At 34.7% G+C, this 21,933-nt stretch overlaps 1 long non-coding RNA gene across 1 annotated transcript; it reads left to right on the top strand.

Annotated features, from left to right (window-relative positions):
* The first annotated feature begins 9,354 nt into the window (after nucleotides 1-9,354).
* LOC143237128 (uncharacterized) lies at nucleotides 9,355-10,703 on the top strand. Its single transcript, XR_013019876.1, has 2 exons — nucleotides 9,355-9,475; nucleotides 9,989-10,703. It is a non-coding gene; the product is annotated as an uncharacterized LOC143237128 (long non-coding RNA).
* Nucleotides 10,704-21,933: the final 11,230 nt, after the last annotated feature.

The following is a 21,933-nucleotide window of genomic DNA, read 5'->3' as shown; positions in this document are numbered from 1 at the left end:
TTCTAGTTACTTCTCATCTAGAGTTTAGGGATCTTCCTTCTAGTTATTTCTTTTAAAGTGTAGAACTTTTCCTTCCAGTTATTTGGCACTCAGAGTGTAGGACATTTTCTTTTAGTTACTTCTTACTCAGCGTGTAGGACATTTCCTTCAAGTTACTTCTTACTTTGGGTGTAAAACTCTTCCTTCCAGTTACTTCTCATTCAGCGTAAATCTCTTTTTTCTATTTAAGTCTCATTCAGAGTGTAAAGCTCTTCTTTCCAGTTATTTTTCATCCAGATTTCAGTTACTTTTCATGCAAAGTGTACGTCTCTTTCTTCCAGTTACTTTTCATCCAGTGTAGGGCTCTTCTTTCCAGTTACTTTTCTTCCAAAGTGTAGGGCTCTTTCTTCCAGCTACTTTTCATCCAGAGTGTAGAGCGCTCCTTTTTCGTTAGTTTTTTATTTAGAGTGTAGGACTCTTCCTTGAAATTACTTCTTACTTACTGTGTAGAACTCTTCCTTTCAGTTACTTCCCTATGAGTGTAGAAATCTTCTTTGCAGTTACTTCTCATCCAGAGTGTACGGCTGTTTCTTCTAGATACTTCTCACTCAGAGTGTAAGGCTCTTCCTTCTTATTACTTTAGTTACTTTTCCTCCAGAGTGTAGGACTCTTCCTTCTAGTTACTTTTCATCCAGAGTGTAGGGCTCTTCCTTCCAGTTAGTATTCATACAGAGTGTGGGGATCTTCTTTCTTGTTACTTCTTACTTAGAGTGAAGGGTTCTTCGTTCCAATTAGTTTTCATCCAGAGTGTAGGACACTTTCTTCCATTTACTTCTCACTCAGAGTGTAGGACACTTCCTTCTAGTTACTTCTCACTAAGAGTGCAGTACTCTGTTTTCCAGATATTTGTTTCTTATAGTGTAGGGCTCTTCCTTCTACTTATTTCTCACCCAAGGGTATACGCCACTTTCTTCTAGTTACTTCTCATTCAGAGTGTAGGATTCTTTTTGCTAGTTACTTCTCATCCAGATTGCGGTGCTATTTCTTCCAGTTACTTTTCATCCAGAGTGTAAAGCTCTTCCTTTCATTTACTTTTCCTCCAGAGTGAAGAACTCTTTCTTTCAGTTACTTCTCACTCAGAGTGTGGAACTCTTTCTTATATTTACTTCTCACTCAGAATGTGGGACTCTTGCTTCAAGTTACTTCTCACTCAGAGTGTAAGATTCTTCCTTTCAGTTACTTCTGAACATGAGTGTAGAGCTCTTCCATCCAAATACTTTCAGTCCTGAATGTAGGGCTCTTTCTTCCAGTTACATTTCATCCAAAGTGTAGTGCTCTTCCTTCTAATTACTTTCCATCCACTGTGTAGGGCTCTTCCTTCCAAATACGTTTAATCCAGAGTGTAGTGCTCTTCCTTTCATTTACTTTTCATCTAGGGTGAAGGACTCTTTCTATCATCCACTTGTCACACAGTGTATGGGACACTTCCTTCTAGTTATTTCTCGCTCAGAGTGTAGTACTCTGTCTTCCAGTTGTTTGTTTCTTATACTTTAGAGCTCTTCCTTCTACTTATTTCACACCCAGAGTGTACGACACTTCCTTCTAGTTACTTCTCACTCAGAATGTAGGATGCTTCCCTTCAGTTAATTTTCAGCCTGAGTTAGGGCTCCTCCTTCCAGTTATTTTTCATATACAGTGTAGGGCTCTTCCTTCCAAATGCTTTTAATCCAGAGTGTAGTGCTCTTCCTTCCAATTACTTTTCATACAGAGTGTAGGACTCTTTCTATCATTTACTTGTCACACAGTGTATGGGACACTTTCTTCTAGTTACTTCTCATTCAGAGTGTAGAACTCTTTCTATCATTTACTTGTCACACAGTGTATGGGACACTTTCTTCTAGTTACTTCTCATTCAGAGTGTAGGATTCTTCTTGCTAGTTAATTCTCATTCAGATTGCAGTGCTATTTCTTCCATTTACTTCTCACACAGTGTATGGGACACTTCCTTCGAGTTACTTCTCACTCAGAGTGTAGTACTCTTTCTTCCAATAATTTCTTTCTTATAATGTAGGGCTCTTCCTTCTACTTATTTCTCACCCAGAGTGTACGCCACTTCCTTCTAGTTACTTCTCAATCAGAGTGTAGGTCATTTTCTTCTAGTTACTTCTTACTTACGTTGTAAAACTCTTCCTTCCCGTTACTTCTCATCCAGAGTTTAGGACTCTTCCTTCTTGTTACTTTAGTTACTTTTCTGCCAGAGTGTAGGATTCTTCCTTATAGTTACTTCTCATCTAGAGTTTAGGGATCTTCCTTCTAGTTATTTCTTTTAAAGTGTAGAACTTTTCCTTCCAGTTATTTGGCACTCAGAGTGTAGGACATTTTCTTTTAGTTACTTCTTACTCAGCGTGTAGGACATTTCCTTCTCGTTACTTCTCACTCAGAATGTAGTATGCTTCCCTCCAGTTACTTTTCATCCAAAGTGTAGTGCTCTTCCTTCTAATTACTTTCCATCCACTGTGTAGGGCTCTTCCTTCCAAATACGTTTAATCCAGAGTGTAGTGCTCTTTCTTTCATTTACTTTTCATCTAGGGTGAAGGACTCTTTCTATCATCCACTTGTCACACAGTGTATGGGACACTTCCTTCTAGTTATTTCTCGCTCAGAGTGTAGTACTCTGTCTTCCAGTTGTTTGTTTCTTATACTTTAGGGCTCTTCCTTCTACTTATTTCACACCCAGAGTGTACGACACTTCCTTCTAGTTACTTCTCACTCAGAATGTAGGATGCTTCCCTTCAGTTAATTTTCAGCCTGAGTTAGGGCTCCTCCTTCCAGCTATTTTTCATATACAGTGTAGGGTTCTTCCTTCCAAATGCTTTTAATCCAGAGTGTAGTGCTCTTCCTTCCAATTACTTTTCATACAGAGTGTAGGACTCTTTCTATCATTTACTTGTCACACAGTGTATGGGACACTTTCTTCTAGTTACTTCTCATTCAGAGTGTAGAACTCTTTTTATCATTTACTTGTCACACAGGGTATGGGACACTTTCTTCTAGTTACTTCTCATTCAGAGTGTAGGATTCTTCTTGCTAGTTACTTCTCATTCAGATTGCAGTGCTATTTCTTCCAGTTACTTTTCGTCCAAAGTGTAGGGCTCTTCCTTCCAATTACTTTTTATCCAGAGTGAAGAGTTCTTCCTTCCAGTTACTTTTCATGCTTAGTTTAGGTTTCTTCCTTCCAGTTACTCTTCATTCAGAGTGTCGGGTTCTTCCTTCCAATTACATTTCATCCAGCGTGTAGGACTCTTCCTTCCATTTACTTCTCACACAGTGTATGGGACACTTCCTTCGAGTTACTTCTCACTCAGAGTGTAGTACTCTTTCTTCCAATAATTTCTTTCTTATAATGTAGGGCTCTTCCTTCTACTTATTTCTCACCCAGAGTGTACGCCACTTCCTTCTAGTTACTTCTCAATCAGAGTGTAGGACATTTTCTTGTAGTTACTTCTTACTTACGTTGTAAAACTCTTCCTTCCCGTTACTTCTCATCCAGAGTTTAGGACTCTTCCTTCTTGTTACTTTAGTTACTTTTCTGCCAGAGTGTAGGATTCTTCCTTATAGTTACTTCTCATCTAGAGTTTAGGGATCTTCCTTATAGTTACTTCTCATCTAGAGTTTAGGGATCTTCCTTCTAGTTATTTCACTTAAAGTGTAGAACTTTTTTTTCCAGTTATTTGGTACTCAGAGTGTAGGACATTTCCTTTTAGTTACTTCTTACTCAGCGTGTAGGACATTTCCTTCTCGTTACTTCTCACTCAGAATGTAGTATGCTTCCCTCCAGTTACTTTTCAGCCTGAGTTAGGGCTCCTCCTTCCAGTTATTTTTCATACACAGTGTAGGGATCTTCCTTCCAAATGTGTTTAATTCAGAGTGTAGTGTTCTTCCTTCCAATTACTTTTCATACAGAGTGTAGGACTCTTTCTATCATTTACTTGTCACACAGTGTATAGGACACTTCCTTCTAGTTACTTCTCACTCAGAGTGTAGTACTTTGTCTTCCAGTTGTTTGTTTCTTATACTGTAGGGCTCTTCCTTCTACTTATTTCTCACCCAGAATGTACGACACTTTCTTCTAGTCACTTCTCAGTCAGAATGTAGGATGGTTCCCTCCAATTACTCTTTAGCCTGAGTTAGGGCTCCTCCTTCCAAATATGTTTAATCTACAGTGTAGTGCTCTTCCTTTCATTTACTTTTCATCCAGGGTGACGGACTCTTTCTTCCAGTTACTTGTCTCTTAGGGTGTGAGACTCTTTCTTCCAGTTACTTCTGACTCAAAGTGTGGGACTCTTTCTTATAATTACTTTTCACTCAGAGTCTGGGATTCTTCCTTCCAGTTACTTCTGAACATGAGTGTAGGGCTCTTCCTTCCAGTTACTTTTCATCAAGAGTGTATGGCTCTTCCTTCTAATTACTTTTCACCTAGAGTGTAGTGCTCTTCCTTCCATTTATTTTTTCCAGAGTGTAGAACTCTTCCTTCCAGTTACTTTTCATTCAGAGTGTAGGTTTCTTCCTTCCAGTTACTCTTCATTCAGAGTGTAGGGTTCTTCTTTCCAGTTACTTTTCTTCCAGAGTGTAGGGCTCTTTCTTCCAGCTTCTTTTCATCCAGAGTGTAGGGCACTCTTTTCTCGTTACTTCTTATTTAGAGTGTAAAGTTCTTCCTTTCATTTACTTTTCATCCAGAGTGAAGGACTCTTTTTTTCCAGTTACTTCTCACTCAGTGTGTGGGACTTTTTCTTATATTTACTTATCACTCAGAGTGTGGGACTCTTGCTTGAAGTTACTTCTCACTCAGAGTGTAGAATTCTTCCTTCCAGTTACTTCTGAACATGAGTGTAGAGCTCTTCCTTCCAATTACTTTTCATTCTGAGTATAGGGCTCTTACTTCTAGTTACTCTTCATTCAGAGTGTAGGGTTCTTCCTTCCAATTACTTTTCATCCAGCGTGTAGGACTCTTTCTTCCAGTCACTTGTCACTTAGGGTGTGGAACTCTTCCTTCTATTTACTTCTCACACAGTGTATGGGACACTTCCTTCTAGTTACTTCTCACTCAGAGTGTAGTACTCTTTCTTCCAATTATTTCTTTCTTATAGTGTAGGGCTCTTCCTTCTACTTATTTCTCACCCAGAGTGTACGACACTTCCTTCTAGTTACTTTTCAATCAGAGTGTAGGACATTTTCTTCTAGTTACTTCTTACTTACGTTGTAAAACTCTTTCTTCCCGTTAGTTCTCATCCAGAGTTTAGTGCTCTTCCTTCCAGTTATTTCTCATCCAGAGTTTAGGACTCTTCCTTCTTGTTGCTTCAGTTACTTTTCCGCCAGAGTGTAGGACTCTTCCTTCTAGTTACTTCTCATCTGGAGTTTAGGGATCTTCCTTCTAGTTATTTCACTTAAAGTGTAAAACTTTTCCTTCCAGTTATTTGTCACTCAGAGTGTAGGACATTTTCTTTTAGTTACTTCTTACTCAGCGTGTAGGACATTTCCTTCAAGTTACTTCTTACTTAGGGTGTAAAACTCTTCCTTCCAGTTACTTCTCATTCAGCGTAAATCTCTTTTTTCTATTTAAGTCTCACTCAGAGTGTAAAGCTCTTCTTTCCAGTTATTTTTCATCCAGTGTAGGGCTCCTTCTTCCAATTATTTGTTTTTTAGAGTGTAGGGCTCTTCTTTCCAGTTACTTTTCATCCAGTGTAGGGCTCTTCTTTCCAGTTACTTTTCTTCCAAAGTGTAGGGCTCTTTCTTCCAGCTACTTTTCATCCAGAGTGTCGGGCGCTCCTTTTTCGTTACTTTTTATTTAGAGTGTAGGACTCTTCCTTGAAATTACTTCTTACTTACTGTGTAGAACTCTTCCTTTCAGTTACTTCCCTATGAGTGTAGAAATCTTCTTTGCAGTTACTTCTCATCCAGAGTGTACGGCTGTTTTTTCTAGATACATCTCATCCAGAGTGTAAGGCTCTTCCTTCTTATTACTTTAGTTACTTTTCCTCCAGAGTGTAGGGCTCTTCCTTCCAGTTAGTATTCATATGGAGTGTGGGGATCTTCTTTCTGGTTACTTCTTACTTAAAGTGATGGGCTCTTCCTTCCAGTTACTTTTCATCCAGTGTGTAGGGCTCTTCCTTCCAGTTAGTTTTCATCCAGAGTGTAGGGCTCTTATTTTTTGTTACTTCTTACTTAGAGTGTAGGACTCTTCCTTTTAGTTACTTCTCTGGGAGTGTAGAACTCTTCTTTCCCATTACTTCTGAACCAGAGTGTAGGGCTGTTCCTTCCAGTTAGTTTTCAGCCATAGTGTTGGGCTCTTTCTTCTAGTTACTTCTCACTCAGAGTGTAGGGCTCTTCCTTCTTGTTACTTTAGTTACTTTTCATCCAGAGTGTCGGTTTCTTCCTTGTAGTTACTTCACTTTAAAGTGTAGAACTTTTTTCCAGTTACTTTTCACTTAGAGTATACGACATTTCCTTCAAGTTACTTCTTACTTGGGGTGTTAAACTCTTCCTTCCAGTTACTTCTCACTCAGTGTAGGACTCTTCCTTCTAGTTAAGTTTCACCCAAAGTGTAGGGCTCTTCTTCCCAATTATTCTTCATCCAGAGTGTAGGACTCATCCTTCCAGTAACTTCTTACTTAGAGTGTAGAACTCTTTCTTCCATTTACTTCTCGATTAGATTGTAGAACTCTTCCTTCCAGTTATATCATACGAACAGTGTTTAACTCTGCTTTCTAGTTACTTCGTACGGAGAGTGTAAAACTCTTCCTTTCACTTACTTCTTTGTTAGATTGTAGAACTCTTCCTTCCAGTTTCTTCACACGCAAAGATAGTACTCTTTCTTCCAGTTACTTCTTACTTAGAAGCTAGAACTCTTCCTTCCAGTTGCTTCATACGAAGATTGTAGAATTCTTCCTTCCAGATACTTCTAAGTTAGGGCTGTAGAACATTTCCCTCCAGTTGCTTCATACGAACAGTGTAGAACTTCTTCTTCCAGTCACATCTTCGTTAGAATGTAGAACTCCTCTCTTACAGTTACTTCTTAGTTGGAATGTAGAACTGTTCCTTCCAGTTACTTGATACAATGGGTGTAAAACCCTTTTTTCCAGTACCTTCTTAGTTATATTATAGATCTCTTTTTTTCACTTACTTTCTAGTTAGAGTGAAGAACTCTTCCTTTCACTTACTTCTTAGTTAGAGTGTTGAACTATTCCTTCCAGTTTCTTTACACGCAAAGATAGAATTCTTTCTTCCAGTTACTTCACACGTAGAATGTTGAACTCCTCCTTCCAGTTTCTTCTTAGTTTGAGTGTAGAACTCTTCCCTCCATTTACTTCTGAGTTATAGTGTAGAACTCTTCCTTCCAGTTACATAATACGAAAAGTGTAGTACTCTTCCTTCCAGTTACTTCATACGAAGAGTGTAAAACTCTTCCTTACAGTTTCTTCACATGCAGAAATAGAACTTTTTCTTCCGGTTACTTCTTAGTTAGTGTGTAGAACTCTTCCTTCCAGTGGCTTGATGCGAAGAGTGTAGAACTCTTCCTTCAAGTTACTTCTTAAAGAGTAGAACTCCTCCTTCCAGTTACTTCATACGAAGAGTTTAAAACTCTTCTTTCCAGTTCCTTCATGTGAAGAGTATAGAACTCTTCCTTCCAGTTACTACTTAGTTAGAGTGTAGAACTCTTCCTTTCAGTTACTTCTCAGTTAAAGTGTAGAACACTTCCTTCCAGTTACTACTTAGAGTGTAGAACTCTTCCTTTCAATTACTTCTCAGTTAGAATGTAGAACTCTTCCTTCCAGTCACTTCATACGAAGAGTGTAGAGCTCTTACTTTCCTTTACTTCTTAGTTAGAGTGTAGAACTCATCCTTCCAGTTACTTCAAAATCAGAGTGTAGAATTCCCCCCTTCCTGTTACTTCTTAGTTATAGTATAGAACTCTTCCTTCCAGTTACTTCTTTGTTAGAGTGTATAACTCTTCCTTCCAGTTACATCATATGAAGAGTGTAGAACTCTTCCTTCCAGTTACATCATACGAAGAGTGTAGAACTCTTCCTTCCAGTTACATCATAGAAAGAGTGTAGAACTCTTCCTTCCAATTACGTCTTAGTTAGAATGTAGACCTCTTCCTTCCAGTTACGTCATACGTAGTGTAGAAACCCTCCTTCCAGTTACTTGTTAGTTAGAGTGTATTACACTTCCTTCCAGTTACTTCATACAAAGAGTGCAAAAACTCTTTTTTCCAGTAAATTCTTAGTTAGAGTGTAGAACTCTTCCTTCCAATTACATCATACGAAGAGTTTAGAACTCTTCCCTCCAGTTGCTTCATGTCATGCGAACAGTGTAGAACTCTTCCTTTCAGTTACTGCATACGAAGAGTGTAGAACTCTTCCTTCCAGTTACTTCCTACTTAGAGTATATGACTCTTCTTTCTAGTAACTTCTTACTTAGAGTGTAGGACATTTGAGTTCACTTAATTCCACATACCTTTGACAGTGAAATACTTCTAACACTTTTAGTTATACAAGTTTGAAAACTAATTTTGTAAAGTATCATGACTTACCCAAAATCTGGATATTTCTTGTTCATAACTGAGATGAGATAGCTTTTTAATTTCCAGCCATTTTCTTCATGTGCTATTTTTTGAATATGTGGAAGGAACACGATTTCAAAGAGAAGTGTGCCCACAATTATTAAAATAATTACGGACAGAAAAAAAATATCAATAGCTCGATGGCTTTTTGCAAATATATTATGGAATTTGATCTATTAAGTCTTAAATAAATTGAAGCTAACACTACTAAAATACCACAAACACAAAGTAAATACATTTTTTCGAGTGGTAGCGATTTTCCATCCGCTGAGAGCAGAAGAAAATTATTCGACGAATACAAAAAACAAAACACCTCCATTCACTCTAGAACTTGTTTTATAATCTCTTTGATGGTTTTCTGTGGAACCGGTTTCTAAGGTTTTACTCTTCGCAACATGACGTGTCTACAATATCAGACAGATAATTGTTGTTATGAGAAAATAAATAATTGTTGCACTTTTGTATTTTAGTGTTTTGATAAAAGTTAAGAAAAACGATCTTTATATTCCAGATAAATATAAAAGAATATATTTTTATTTAAACCATGTTTCGCCTTTGCGCCTTCTTCGGCGTTAATATACGTAATTGACTGACATTCAAATATTCATTAAATTATAAAACTGTAATGTTCTGTTTTTCGAGTCTTCCGTGACGTGTTTAACAATGTATAAAATATTATTATAGTATAGTTATAAAACATATTACGTAGCTATATAAACACGTCACATATATTACTTTTAATTTATATACAATAAAGATTATCCGTTTCTTTTGACGTTTCATTAATTGAGACTGGAACAGATATAAAATCTCTTACACCAAACGCTGCATCGTTGATCTTCGTTTTTAAGGATTCCAAATTGAGCGTCGAAAGTAACTAATCGCATTCTTTTTTCCTCTTCTTTTAAAATAGTTTAGTATATAGTTCAGTACCGGTTGTTAGCTTATAATTTCATAGGCTTATCGCTGAGGCATTTTAAATAATCCAAAAATGGAGGCAATTTTAATAAAATATTAAAAAGTAAGTTGTGAGCGAAATGAAAGGCAATAAATATTTTTCTTCAAACTAAAACGTCATTATTTGGTATATAAGTGTTTATCTATCTTACAATAAAAATGAGATTTTGTTTGTTCCGATAATGTACCTGCACCTACCATCTAAATGCGCATGCATACAAACCAACGTCAGTATACTTTATTATATATTTTAGATAACTATGTGCTAAAAATATTTACTGTTGCTCTACAACCTAATGTTAGATATTTTGAAAAAACTTTTATATGCTTATTTCTTGCTATTTTTAAGTATAGTAAAGTTTAAAAATAACTAAACTAAAGTGAAAATGTACCCAACTTAGTGTTCATTTATTTCTTTATTGAATATAGGCGTACTTAGTAAAGGCCTGATTTGTGTTAAGCCTAAGATCAGTGGACTTGCAGACTACGGTATCTCCGATTAGAATTATTTTCGGTTATACTAGAAATCATCTGTTTCAAGAAGTATTATTGCAGTGAAGACACCAATTTGACCGTAAATGTTTAGAGGATGTTTACTGTTATATATATTTATGTATTACAGTTATCAGTTGGCGTACATTTGATGTAGCAAAATAGTTATATTTGAAATTTATTACTTTCCTAATTAATTTTATTTCATATTCTTAGAAGTATATTAGTTTATTATTATAAATTATTTTTTTAAAGTGTGAAGACATCGGGTTATCCTGAAGATTACTTAAGAAAGTCGAAACGTTGTTCTGTGCTTTATTAGTAAAAATTTTAAAACCCATACCAGCTGTTCTTAGGTACATTATTAAAAATATCATTTTTCAATATCCCATTCACTTATACAAAGTCATGTAATATCACGACAAGCGGTAAATGGTAGCAGTAAGTAACATTTTCACCCCAATATACCTTAAAAGAGTTCATATTACATTACGTGAACTGTTAATTCAAGTAACTGGTTAACATTTATATTTTACTAAATACTGAGATGGTTGCAGAGTTTACATAGACTGATAAAGTCTGTAGTAATGCCCTATAGTTTGATAATTTAAACAGACTTGTATTTCTTGCTAAATAAATTGGTCGTTTTCAATTAGGCCTATTCTGGTCATTTTTTAAATACGCCTACAAGATACATTCCTTTGTCAGATTACTGAACTCGTCACATATCTTGAAGTGTATCTAAAGGTAATATAATGGTAATGGATAATTATTACCGAAATCAGAATAACCTTTTATTATTGACCAAAATTATGACAAGATAAGACGTTTGTGGTCTTGTCTTCTACAAACACTAAAACTATATTAACTTAACATGTATATGTGTGTGTAAATACATGTATATTAGTTTATTATAACACAAAAACAAGCTGAAATGTAAGCAAATTAAACAAAAAATGCTGTATCAACTGAAAAGATCCCAGGGTACAAGCTTCAATGTGGGATAATACAATGTACCCAGAATTTTGGAGGTGACTCCAAAATAGGACCCACATTGTGGTGTGGATACACTGTCTACCAACCTTTACCTAAATTTGCCAGTCTTACATGAGAAATAGAGTAGCATTAGATATGGAATTAGAAATAAAAATTAGGAGAGCCCACAATGCCCCACACCTATATCACCCTTTACTGCCTAAATACAGTTGTGAGAAGGTGACTGTTCTACTAAGTAAAGAATTAATTGAAATAAAGAATAAAAAATAAGGGAATAAGATACTACTATCTGGGGGTAAGTTAAATGAAAACTCACCTCTTGCTGTTAGCTTTTAACCCCTAATATGGTAGAAGGGCATAACCAAACACTATTTCTCAGTCTGTAAATGAAATCCTTTTACTTTTTCGAACACGTGATGATAATTAGGCTCTCTTCAGTTCTGATAATTGTTTATTTTATAAGCTTTTAAAAACTTGTAAAACGTGGAAGTAATTTAAATGAAAATTTCTCATGAATACAGTACTTGTTGTAATATGTTTATCATCAAGTTCTTTCGTTCCACGAAGTTTTTATTCTCTTTCCTTTCTATTGTTGTCTTCAATTTTCTCTATAATTAAACACGTTAGCATTATATCTGCGTTGAGTGGTCCACGAATGCCCTTATCTTTTGGTTACTGATTCTTTTATTAATTTTGATAAAACTAAAGCAAAATTCACATCCGGAAGAACACACTATGGAGGTGTGATACACAATGCCCTTAGGAACATCAGATTTCACAGCGCTTAAAATAGTCGCCAAGAGGTATCATTTCATAATAACATCAATTTTCACAGAATCTTTGGCATCTCATGCTTTCAGCATAACTTAAGATGTTATTCAAGTAGTCCTCAAATAATGTATGTAGTTACAAAACACACACGTGTGCGATAGATGTATCCTCATTTATTTCGTCTTTAGTTATCTGACTTAAGTAGCCATGAAACAAAGTATTTAAGTCTAGTACAATGATTCAATTGAAAATCAATCTCTTAATGCCACAACAGAGTATGGTATGTATCACACAACCCACAACAACTTGTGATCATACGCAATATTTCTTAACATTACAATAGTCTGTATGTGATTTACAACCCACACATAGTAGTGGTCACAGACAATGTTTCTTCAGGTTACAACAGTATGTGGTGTGTATTATACAACCTACTCATATTAGTAATCACAAACAATGTTTAGTTAGGTTACAACAGTATGTGGTACCTGCGTTTCCTCTGCTGGTGGAATTTTGAAATATTCCTCGTATATCATAAAATATTTACTGTATTGAAATGCATTTTTCATGTTAAGAATAAAACAATGCTGATAATCAGTTTAGTACTGTTACTCTCAAGAAATTCAATGAGGTTTTAATTTTTCAATTTATGTTAAGAGTTTCAAAAAAAAAAATCATATCCCATTAACCATATATTGAAAATTGAGATTTGTTACAACTAAATGTATCTCTCATTTGTGTGATATCTTGGGTTCGAATTTTTCCTAGTCTTCTTTTAGGGGGGGGGGTTATAAAATACAAAACTTAAAAAAACAAAAATCTGAAACTCGCCTTTTAGAGCAAAGCCACTTTGAGCTATATCTGCTATGTTTAAGCGTGGAATCGAATCCCAAATTTTAGTGTTATAAGTTAGGGACTTGCTGACTTCCCATCAGAGGACATCACAAAATGTTTAATTTCATATAACATCTTAATGTGTTTTATTTATTCAGACCAACAGTTTATTTTTAAACAAAAAAAAATGTCAATATGTCGGATAATGAGAGATGACATTGAAACATGAAGTGTCAAACTAGCTCTGATGAGAGTTTGTTTTGTCAGCTACATATATTGTAATATTGCAAGTGTGTACAAAATAATGTAATTTAAAATAACTTGCATTTCCTTCTAATTCATTCAGTTTCAGTATGATATAAGTTATATAACCTATTATATACACACATACATGTATATAGAATTTAGTAGACAACTCACATTAATAACCATAACACAGACCTCTGAATTTAACTCATAAAAGTTTCACTTTGTAGAAAGGAAAAGAAGTTCTAAGAATTGTACATGTTTTTCTACAGTTTTTTTTTTTTTCCAAATCGGTTCAAAAAATTCTTACATAGATCAAACCATTGTTTCGCTTACCACAATTAGTATTTATTATTATGTTTAGTGATGAAACTTTTCACCTTTTTTCTTCTCTGAAGACAGAGATTTTCAAGAAAATAGATAATATCTGAGTGTAAGAAATAAACTTTCAAACTTATATTACAATTCGTCTCTTTTTATTTATCGAGCATATTATTGTTATTTGAGTCCTTGTTGTTTCCTAAACATTTATTCATCTTAAGTCAATTTCTTAATGTGAGGCCTAACAAAATCCCTTCTTTGAGTTCCACTTCAGAAAGAGCTGAAAACTGCTCATATAGGTAGATACATGAAACAGTCACCATCTTTGTTAAAGACCCTTACAACCCACTCCATCAAGCCCAGTTTTATGTGAACTGGAAAATATAATACTTTCATTGTGTGAACCAAACTTTCATGTTCAATATTTTCGATCCAGGTATAAGACTGACTCTGTGTAACCATTGCTTCTTTATCCAGTGCTGATATGTTCTGCTGTCCCATTCACATAACAAACGTGGAAACTTTGTGCAATTGACTTGCTGACCCAACAATATACAAAGGACTTTTAAGTCTCCACAAAGTAGCTAATCATGTTCTTTGTATTTGACCTTATTAAGAATACATTCAAGGTTTTCTAACATTTCCTTTATGTAAACCGAATAAATAATAGAAACAGATGTATATATGTCATCATTGTGAAGAAGAACAAATTTTAAAATTCTAATGGAGGAATCAATGCAAAATCCCTTGGTTCATAAGCATGGTATAAATTAAACAATATTGTTACAATAAACCATTGAACCTCCTCAGAAAAGATATGGTATTAATACTTTCTTATGGTACGACTGGCACAACAAAATTTTTTGACACCAAACAGATAAAACTGTACCAAAAGTCTTCAGTTAATTAGATGCAGATACATAATGTTTTAGAGCAATGGGTTTATAGCAAATTGAAGGTTTGGAGAAGAAATTTCCATTTTATTTCAAGTGTTGTAGCCTTCAGTGTTACATGCAAACTACTTCCCTTAAAATCTCAGTACCTTCAGAGAAAAATTAGTATGGGAATGGTTACATCTAAACATCAAGGAAATGAAGAGAGGGTATCAGGGAAGGTAGAACATCAGCATGATTACTGCTGGTCATTGAAACAATATGCTACAGATGCAATACATAAGTTTGTTTATTTTTAATTTCACACAAAGTTCCAAGAGGGCCATCTGTGTTATCCATCCCTAATCTAGCAGTGAAAGACTGAAGGGAATGTTGCTAGTCATCACCTCCCACTGTCAAATTTTGGGCCACTCTTTTGCCAAACTGGGATTGACCATAACATTAAAATGCCCCCACAGATGAAATGGTGACCATGCTTAGTGGGACAAGGATTGAAATCCACAACCCACAGGTTGCAAGTTCAGCTCTCTAATCACCTGGCCATACCAAGACTCTCAGTATATCACTATAACATGTAGATTTGACAAAAGAATTAGGTTGAATGAGGATGCGTATTTATCTCACATAAGTGATCTTCCATTTTCTTCAGTTTGTTCGTAGTTTTGTTAACAAACATAATAATAAAAAATGTTCATTGTGGTAAACCCAATACACTATTACTCTTCGGGAAAACTGACAAACACAATCTGATAATTTACTTGTTCTAGAGCGATGCTGGCTGTCATAAACAACTTCATGTAACACATTTTAACATATATTTGGGGATATTTCATTTTTACTCTATTAATAACATTTTACTGCATCTCTGGTTGACATTCTAAAAGATCGTAAAGATTACACCCATCTGCCAGTTCAATGAAAGGATGCTGTGTGAAAAAAAACAACAACATCTGTTTAATAAAATTGATTATTATATATATACACACATTATATTAAATTAGTCTCTGTAAACAGTGCTGTGTAAAAATGTTAGGACAAGGGAATCCTTTATCATTCTTTCCATTTTATGAGTCCAAGTTTGAAATATTTCATTCAAAATGTGTGTTGTATGTCAGGCAGAAAAAAAGTGAAAGATACTTATCACAGCACCTACTATGAAGAGTGGGAGAGGCAGTGTGATAGTTTGGGGGTGTGGTTATGATGAGATGACAGGAAATATTTATATTCTACTAAACATAAAAATTAATATACCTGAGGTTTCAAATTCCATTGTTCTTTTCATGGAGCCTGAAATCTAATTTTTGACTTTATTCTAACACTTTTGTACAGTACTGTAATATAAGTTTAATATTTTTAAAGGGTATGGCATTCCAAAGACATGCTGACAACTGAAGATTAAGTAATTCCACATGTTAAACTACAACCCTCTAACAATATGATTTTATAAACAAGGTCAAATCAAGTGTTCTGTAAACTATACTCTTCTAGAAGAATACATAACAATTGACATTTAACAATCCTCTGTAAGAAAATATCTTAAAAGTTTGCAATTTGTATTGATAAAAATGTTATATATACTTTACCATAAAAGCACAAGAAACAAAAAATTACAAAAGTTAAAAACAGAAAACTTGTTACACATTACCAGTCCTACATGAATCAATCTATAGCTTCAAGAATTATCAGCTTCTTTTAATATAAGATACTATATAATAAAACTTGATGAACCCACAGCACGTATCAAAATCACATGAACGACAAAAACGAAAATTATATGATACTTGTAATTGTTTCTCAAACCATTAATGAAATGAAATTCTGCATTAATTACTGAAATAAATAAAACTTTATCACCAGCTTCAAAGTATTTGTTTTCCATTACAAGATAACAACACTAATAATGATATAATCTACATGTTTCTGTTAGTAGATTTGTTTATTTTTCTCAAACATCTGAGAAAATAATCAAAACCACGGTATGATGTATATTTATCATACTGTAATTTGTATAGATTTGTATGAATGATCTTTATCAGGATTTACATAACCCTCTGGCACGACTATCATTAGAATTTTTGTTAATGCATGATACAATAGGTATGTCATTTCTTTCACTTTCTGAGCTTGGAAGGCTTCACCATATGGCATGATGAACTAATTGTAAAACTTCCAGAATAACTTCCTCCTCAAAAGTTACATGGTACATTTCATTCCTAGCACCAACAACTTATAATTGGTTTTTGATACAGTAGATCTTAAAGCCCTCACAATATACTTATTTTATAAATATTAGATATTTGAGATTATGAAACTACAAACTGTTATAATTGCTGATGCAAAAATTTGTGGAAATACAACAAACTGACAAGTAACTCTTACTAGGGAAATAAACTTGTACCTCATTAGATTTATAATATAATGGTAAGTAATATTGTTCTAGAATGGAACAGTTTTTTTTTTTTTTTCCATAATTGGTTTACAACGTACACCATGTTTATGTATGAATAAGCACAATGGCAAATACTAACAATATTACAATTAGTAACTTTTGTTTTAATGAAACTAATGTGTTGTCACAATTTCAAGTAATCTATGATAAAAGAAAAATGTTAGAAACAAGCTAAAGTACTTAGAACTACACATGTTCACAAAGACATTATATGTCTAAAAACTGACCTAGTTTTATGCTACAGTCCCTTCCAAATAAAATGTTACCACTTTTAATGTCAGTGAATTACACTGTTAATATGTAGAAACTCTATTCCTTTGAGAACCTAAATGAAATATGAATTTATTTTAAATATATTAAGATATCAGTATAAGTTTAGTGTGTTTGTTGTATTCAGTACTTTATATATAATGATATTTGGATACAACAATACAAACATGAAGTAGAACAAAAAAAATATTAAAACTTGTTTATATTGATAACTACCAGAAGTACCTGGCTTTGATCAAGTTATTAGGTTAATTTATTACTTGTTTTATTATTTGCTGTCAAGAGTAAAGTGTGGGCTTTACAGGTTGAGACCAACAATTTTGGCAACTTTAAACCTAAATCATTTCTGAATTAAGGTATTTTATATATTTCATTTATACTTTCAGTACATGGACTAACAATAGTATTACATTATATTTTTGTTACTGAGCAACATGACATAAAATGAGTGGTTGAAAAGCACTATTATCAAGACACATTGTTTATCCTATATATGTTTTCGTATAAACGGAAGTACCCAACTACGTTCATGTTATCAGGTTGATATATTCTATTGTGACAGAGACAGACTGACCAATGTGCCATTGTACTTTGGCCTCCTCAAATGAAGTGCAAAGGTCATATATAACTCTATGCTAGTGGGATGGTATAGGTCCAAACTAGTAATGAAACAGCACGGCCCCCAAACAGGGCCTAGTGCACCTCTGTTACATGTTTATGTTATTGTGAATGTTTTGAATCCATCTTAGCATAAAGGTATAGGCAATATATGTTTCTTGTTAAACAACTTGACATAAAAGCCATTGTCCTTTCTCAGGAAACGAATGGAACTACAAAAATTATTGAAAAGATTTAAATAAATTACAATCATTAGATCTCTGCTATAATAAAACATACTTCTTTACAAACCATTCATATTTAATTTTTACAGAGACAAGTTTTGTTGACAATGTCAGTCAAACAACCAACTTCTAAATATTCCATTATTACCTGAAGAAACAAAGTTTAATATTACACATACAATTTATCATTTAATAAAATCATACATAACTTATGATATTGACAGTAATCTTATATCTGATAAAAATAGAAATGTTCTTCAAACAATTATTCATGAGGTAGGAACTAAAGTAACAACAGTTCTTAAGCATTCTTTAATATTTAGATTTTTTTATCTAGAAAGATGTGTGATTCGTAGAGAAAATTACAAATTCAATTTCAAGAGTGTTAATGAAGAATGACCACTTTTTGACATCTCTCTTACTTAGGCCTGGCATGGCCAAGCGCGTAAGGCGCGCGACTCGTAATCCGAGGGTCGCGGGTTCGGGACCGCATCGCGCCAAACATGCTCGCCCTCCCAGCCGTGGGGGCGTCATAATGTTACGGTCAATCCCACTATTCGTTGGTAAAAGAGTAGCCCAAGAGTTGGCGGTGGGTGGTGATGATTAGCTGCCTTCCCTCTAGTCTTACACTGCTAAATTAGGGACGACTAGCGCAGATAGCCCTCGAGTGCGAAATTCCAAAACAAACTCTCTTACTTCTTCTATTTTCAACTTTTATTTTTTTACCTCAAAACATTTTTTAGGTTTCTTGAAGTACATTGTTTTATATATTAGTTACTAATGCTGTGATCGTATCTCCAACATTTATAAAAAATTAATTCGTATTGTATTTGATGCGAGAAACTGAAAATCTAATATTTATTGTATTTCACACTTAACAAAGTTTACAGTTTTACAAATAATTCTACATTTGATAATATTGTATAAGCTGCTAGTAATTTAAGAAACTGAACTTTTCCTAATAGAATACTTTCTACAACCACATTTTAACTGTGTGAGCCAAACATACATAGAAGATGGATAAATCAACGTTATAAACTACAGACTGCTACTGATATATATTGTGTTGATATGAGATAGTATACCAGTAGGAATACTGTAGGGAAGTACAAGTTATTTCAAAATCATATATATAGAATCAGTTTGTTTTGTTTGTTTGTTTGTTTGTTTGTTTTGGAATTTCGCACAAAGCTACTCGAGGGCTATCTGTGCTAGCCGTCCCTAATTTAGTAGTGTAAGACTAGAGGGAAGGCAGCTAGTCATCACCACCCACCGCCAACTCTTGGGCTACTCTTTTACCAACGAATAGTGGGATTGACCGTAACATTATAACGCCCCCACGGCTGGGAGGGCGAGCATGTTTGGCGCGCCTCGGGCGCGAACCCGCGACCCTCAGATTACGAAGTACTATAGAATCAGTTAAAAATTATTTTGTTTAAAACAAACATGGCTCCAATCTACAGTCTCTCACAAGAGATCTTTCATGTATTATTTATAACCAGAATTTTAAAAAGTAGACCCGTCAAAGTGATATGTAAAAAATATTCTTAAAGTTGAATGATCGCTTGAAATAAACCACTTTAATTAAATAAATACAGTACCTGAACCTACTTTCTATAACAGATAATATTAAATATAACGGCCTGCCATGGCCTAGCGCATTAAGGCGTGCGCTTCGTAATCTGAGGGTCGCGGGTTGCGCCCGAGTCGTGCCAAACATGCTCGCCCTCCCAGCCGTGGGGGCGTTATAATGTGACGGTCAATCCCACTATTCGTTGGTAAAAGAGTAGCCCAAGAGTTGGCGGTGGGTGGTGATGACTATCTGCTTTCCCTCTAGTCTTACACTGCTAAATTAGGGACGGCTACCACAGATAGCCCTCGAGTAGCTTTGTGCGAAATTTCAAAAAAACAACAACAACAACAATATTAAATATAAACTAATATGTAACACTAACAACACTTAACCAGAGTTCATCAGCAACAAGATACAAATACTATCTTTTGGATAGTGAAACATTTGGATGTTTCTTTTCTTGAAGTACTTAAAGTTCATTGATAAGAAGTTCTTTTCTAAGTTGTGGGGTTAAATTAATCTGCTTAACAGCAACTTCCAACCCAGTTGCTCTTTCTGTGACTGTATAAACAGTTCCTGAACCACAAATACAATAAAATAAAATATTAGAATCTATAATGTACTAGAACATGAACTACCACATGGTGCTGATAAAATTATTCTACCTTCTGAAAATATGTGTTATCAGATGTTTCTAATCTTATATTTGGATGAGGTGATAAAACTATATGCTTAGGTTATCATACAGTAATTACAAAATCATTGACAATTTAATGAATGCAACTCTAAAATACTGATAAAATATAAATGGTAGATGATATTCACTCACGTAAGCACCACTCCTTCAAATTACATTAAGAAGTTTTCGGAAGTGTATTCTGCTATTACATTCAAGATGTTCTCAAGATGTGGTGTTTTGAATTTTAAATACTACACCTCAACTAAACCTACATGCATAAATCATTCCACTGTAGTAAAGGTTTGCTTTAAAGCATAACAATATTAATAACATTACGTATAAGTTTTATCCATGAACCTTATAACCTTGAGTGTGATCAATTGTAGTTTAAACGTTGTCATGGTAGTGATGTCGTTCTATACTGTTATTTATTTCTTAATAATTTGTCTAACCTCCCCTTTAAATGAAAATGTACAATTATTTAGTTTCAATTTTCAACACTTTATGCGATTAAAATTGTTATATTTGAATACAAACTTTTGTTGATGTAAAATAAATAGTTGTATTTAGGTGAAGTGAATCAGACTGCTCACTTGTAACTCGACATTTTTAAAATATTGAACACTTCTATATTTTATTATTTAAATCATATTTTCAATAGATCAGGAATAACATTCCATAGACTCATTAAGTAGCACATGCATTTTCCTTCTGCATCATACATACTGTAATAGTCTTTCGAGAGCTGTAATTTTCTGTATTCAAAATGTATTTCCGATATCCGCATCCACGTAAATAACTATTCTCATTTAGTGTTGCCCTCTATACATGTCTCTCACGCTCATTATCATGGGACAATCCCCACCAATGAGAGTTCCACATACCTTCGTTATAGATCTGACTTCCTCTGTCGAATTCTACCAAATAGCACTTCGAGTTTTGCCAAAAATTGGAAGCATTTGTTTAAATAAGGAGGAAATGTAGGAAGTACGAAAGTAGGTAAATACCTATTGTACACTGAGTAGGTGGAGGACCAGTGCGAGAGAAGAAAAGAAGCATCCAAAGGACACACTTGGAGACTAGATAGTAAAATTGGAAAAAAAAAAAAAAAAGATTTAGAAGAACATACCACGTCCACATCAGGTATGCTCTTCATTCATCTGAGAAAGGTATCATACATATGGGTGATAAAACGATTGAATCTCCACCAGGTGTAGAGTGGTTAAGCCGTGACAGACCACACTTAGCAAACCAATTACATTTGAAACTCATGCTGTTAGAAACTGACTTTCACGCAGAGGTAAAATAAAGATCATACTGTCTTAATCTTAAGTTCAAAAGACAAAAGGGGATCTCTCCACCCCTAGACTGCGGGACAGGGCACATGTTGCAAGTATAAAATGATATAACGATTCGGAAACTCAACATCTGGTATTGAAAATATATCTACCACAAATAAATCAGCTTCCTCAGCAGTGAAACATAGATGGAGTATAACTGTGAAAGGAAGATAGACATTTGTGAAACGTGTGCAAAGATTTATGTTTATTGGTTCTAATCTAACTCGGCCCGGCATGGCCAGTGGTTAACGCACTCGACTCGTAATCCGCGGGCTCGAATCCCCGTCACACCAAAAATGCTCGCTCTTTCAGCAGTGGGGGCGTTACAATGTGACACTTAATCCTTTTCTTCCCTACGTTTTCCTTTTCCTGTTTTCTCAGTCTTCCTCCGGGAGCGTATGGTTTTCTCCGAAACGAGGGAATCATTTGACCCTTCATGTCCACAAGGCATAACCACTAGCTGACACGTTTATCACAAAACTTCCAGTAGCTCTGAGTGACATGATAGTGTTTGATAACGTTCGAATAATACGAAGCATAAGCGAAGTAAGAATGTGATATGATAACATTGTGTCATTACGTAACATTACAATATATATATATAGTGCTATTAAATAGAAATAACGTGAGAATGTTACAGTGCATACCAAAAATAAAACAGTGCTTTA

The sequence above is a fragment of the Tachypleus tridentatus genome, chromosome 13, assembly GCF_004210375.1.
Source record: "Tachypleus tridentatus isolate NWPU-2018 chromosome 13, ASM421037v1, whole genome shotgun sequence".
NCBI lineage: Eukaryota > Metazoa > Arthropoda > Merostomata > Xiphosura > Limulidae > Tachypleus > Tachypleus tridentatus.
This window is presented reverse-complemented; position numbering and strand designations above follow the sequence as displayed.